General features: G+C 51.1%; 1 pseudogene; it reads left to right on the top strand.

The window, feature by feature from the left end:
- The first annotated feature begins 401 nt into the window (after positions 1 to 401).
- Positions 402 to 2435, top strand: LOC146182580 (uncharacterized; annotated as a pseudogene).
- The last annotated feature ends 1355 nt before the right edge of the window (positions 2436 to 3790 follow it).

The following is a 3790-nucleotide window of genomic DNA, read 5'->3' as shown; positions in this document are numbered from 1 at the left end:
CCCCCACTATGGATAAATTTCTATCCCTGCAAGGTCCCGCTCAAATAGAGCAAACTCTATCGAACCTCTACATTCCTCCACCTCTTCTATCAACCTATCCAGCTTACACAGGCGCCTCTCAAGCAGATCTCGACAAACCCTTCTCTCTCAACGAGCTTGATTTTGCTCTCGCACAAAATTCCCGCTCCTCGACACCAGGTGAGGACCTCGTCACCTACACTCTTCTTCAAAACCTTCCCGACTCCGACAAAGAAACACTTCTCTCTTACATCAACGAACACTGGTCTGAGGGCACTTTTCCCGACGAGTGGAAATGCTGGACCATTGTCCTTATTCCGAAACCAGGTAAACCGTCTGCTCTCCAAAACCTTCGTCCCGTCTCCCTTACCTCATGTGCGGGAAAGACTATGGAACGGATGGTTCTGACCCACTTTCAGGAGCATCTCGACGCCATCGACTTCTTTCCTCACACCCTAATCGGGTTCCGTTCTCACGTCTCGACGCAAGACCTTTTCCTCCTCCTCGAACACACATTCCTCCAGCCCCCCTCAGCTCAGGTACATGCCTTGGTCACAGTTGACGTTCGCAAGGCATTCGACATCAGTCATGATCACATGCTCGACTCCATTCAGCACACTAACTGCGGGCACAACACATATACTTATCTCCGTAACTTTTTGCAGAACAGGACGGCCCAATTTCGACTACAAGATACTCTTACTGAACCAATCGCCCTAACACGTGGCACTCCACAAGGTGCTGTGCTCTCCACGACTCTATTTAACATCGGCATGACCGCACTAACAAGAAAGCTCACCTCCATCCCCGATCTGCATCATATATTTTACGCTGATGACATCACACTCTGGTGCACCCGCGGGTCCCCCGGAGATGTCGAAAACACGCTACAGCAAGGCCTTGACCTCATCTCCTCTTTTCTTTCTCACACCGGACTTCAACCAGCACCGGAAAAATCCGAACTCCTTTTCCTCACGCATACACAATATCAACGCTCCACCCAGTCACTCATATTACTACACATCGATAACCAACCAATACCCCGAGTCAATTCATGCCGGGTTCTCGGTATGCACCTTCACACGAAACAAAGCACGCCCTCCGTTCAACAGGCCATTAATACATGCCATCAAGTTACTCAATTGGTTCGGCGTGTAGTTAAGCGTCATGCTGGACTAAGCGAGTCACGTTCCACGCAGCTAGCCCACGCCTTGGCCCTAAACAAAACCCTTTACTACATACCTTACCTTAAACTTACACAGCAACACCTTACCAAGCTCAGTGCCGCACTCAGCACTCTATACAAAGCCGCACTGCATCTCCCAGTTCACACGTACAACCAACGACTCTACGAAACAGGCCTTTTCCTGCCTCTTCCTGCGCTCATCAACCTCCATCGGGAGCGCCAGCTAGCCCGCTTGTCCGGCACGCAACAGGGTCGATGGATTCTGCGGGAGGCTGGAATACCCCACATTGATCTTCCTCTCCACATACCCGGTCATGCACTCCCTTCTAACCTCCGGATTTCACCCATCCCTCGGCACATGCAGCCGGGGCTACATGACGGTCCTCGACAGGCACAAGCTACCCACCACAACCCTCCTTTCTCAACTCATACGGTGGCGTACACAGACGCCTCACGCCTTTCAGGCACTGGCACCGGCGCATATGTCATCCATTCCCCGCATCTTCCGGATCCCATATGCCAGACGTGTGGACCTTTTAGCAACCCTCCTTGCTCAACCACGCTTGAAATCACGCCCATCGTGCACGCCGCTCAGACATTCATGTAAATGCCCTCCAGAAACAACTGCATTATATACACGGACTCACAAAACACTCTTCGATCCATCCACATCCGCACCATACCCGTTGACTTACGAGACAGTCTCGATGAGGCCCTCTTCGCCTTACGCCCAGCCACTGTCACTCTAAAAGTGGATCCCTGGTCATTCAGGGATCGCCGGAAATAAGCTGTGTAATCAGATCGCCCGCGATTTCCATAACCGGGCTCCGGTGATCCCTTGGGTCAGCCCACCGACAAGTGACGAGGCATACGCTCTAAAACACACCCTGAAAGAGCATTCTACGCAGCTAAAGGAAGATTTTGCCCGTCTTCCGGCGCCCCACCGAGCCTTTACTACCCCCCAAGCCAGAGTCCTCCGTAAAATTCAATCAAATGCCCTCATTACCCCTGCGCGCCTCTCCCTTTATCACATGCGAGCTGACCCCTCGTGCCCTAACTGCCCCTCCGTCTACCTGAATCTTGAACACTGTCTTTTCCTCTGTCCTGCTGCCATACAATCCTCATACTATCCATACCCACACCTGTATCCTGGCGTGCCTGGCTGGAATCTTCTTCACCGAAGGACCAACTAGCCTTGGTACAACAGGCAGCCGACCTGTTGGACGCTTAATTTGAGTCCTGAATAAAGTGCATTACTACTACTACATGTGGTCGCAATAAATTCTGCTGAACGTGAACAGAAGAGAGGCCGCTAAAAGCGTAAGAAAGAAAAAATAAGAAGAAAGGCAAGCGCCAAAAATTGGGGTGGGAACTGAAGTTTTTCTATCCCAGAACACAGAGTGTGTTCCATGACGCCGTTAACGCTTTTCGGTCAGGGTTAAGACACACTCACGAAATAGAGCGACAAAAGAAACGCGACGACCACGCAAACAGGATCGGGCGTCCCGTCCTGCACGCCCTTCCTTCTCATGCTCCTGGTTTTCGTCACTGTTGCGCTGCGGAACTACCACATTTTGCACCACAGCGATCCGCATGTCGGCTTCGCCTTGGGTCAACGATGCGGCCTTGACAAGGTCTGAGCTCTTCGCAGTCGGCTAGCCGTCGTTCTAAACTGTACTTCAGCTTGCAGTGTTTGTTTCATATGAACACATACAAACGGCACAGGAAAGGGCTGTTTGATAGCCCTCTGTATAGTAGCCTGCCGACTTGACTCCCTCGCTTCCTTACAAAAACAGTACAAGGCAAGAAGGAGAATCAGAAGAACGGAAAGTCAGGGAGGTTAACTAGGGAAAAAGAGTGGAAAGAAGCAGGAGCCTGTAATTCTCAACTTTAGTCTGACTTTTGGCATGGTGGGAGTTAAACGCAAAAGAATGGAGCTGAACTTAGGCGCGAAGCGGGAAATCTGTGAATACAAGCGGCAAAAGCAATCTCAGTCAATCCAAGCCGTGAAAGATTGGACCCAAGTTCAACTAGGCCTCAGCCTCGTCAGGTCGACGGTATAGACAAGCGTCAGCCCGTGACGTCAGCGGAGATGCGGTGGCGCTAGCGACAGCAGTGACTTTCGTGGTGTAGGCAAAAGCGCGGGCCGTCTGCATTGGATGCGCGGCGATTGCTGTGTTATCGGGCAGAATTCCCAATATTTCTACGAGCTGTGGTGCGGTTGATTGCGCCACGAGGCGCAAAAAGCAAAATGGCACTTGTTTTAACATGTTTCTTGCGGTAGAACAAAGATGAGAGCGAAGGGCAGCGGCATTGAGCGCGACAAGTAGACTCTTCGGTGACGGATTGCCTTCGCGGCTAACATATATATGCGTTGCAGCTCTTCACCGAAACTAGATCAGTTCTTTGCAACCCTTAATTATCATGATTGCTTTTTGGCGGCACGACGAATAGCGCAAGAACAAACGCCTGCAGCTCGTGCCCATTTTGATATGCTATTAAGTTGTAAGAAGTTCAGACGCGATATATTCCGTGTGCGTATGATCACGCAGGGAAGCTGCACTGTGAGTTCTATTCACTTGCAGT

Source organism: Amblyomma maculatum, chromosome 7 (assembly GCF_055883805.1).
Source record: "Amblyomma maculatum isolate TAMU_Amacu chromosome 7, ASM5588380v1, whole genome shotgun sequence".
In the NCBI taxonomy this organism is placed as follows: domain Eukaryota; kingdom Metazoa; phylum Arthropoda; class Arachnida; order Ixodida; family Ixodidae; genus Amblyomma; species Amblyomma maculatum.
Note: the sequence above shows the minus strand (reverse complement) of the source record. Positions and strands in the feature narration are given on the sequence as shown.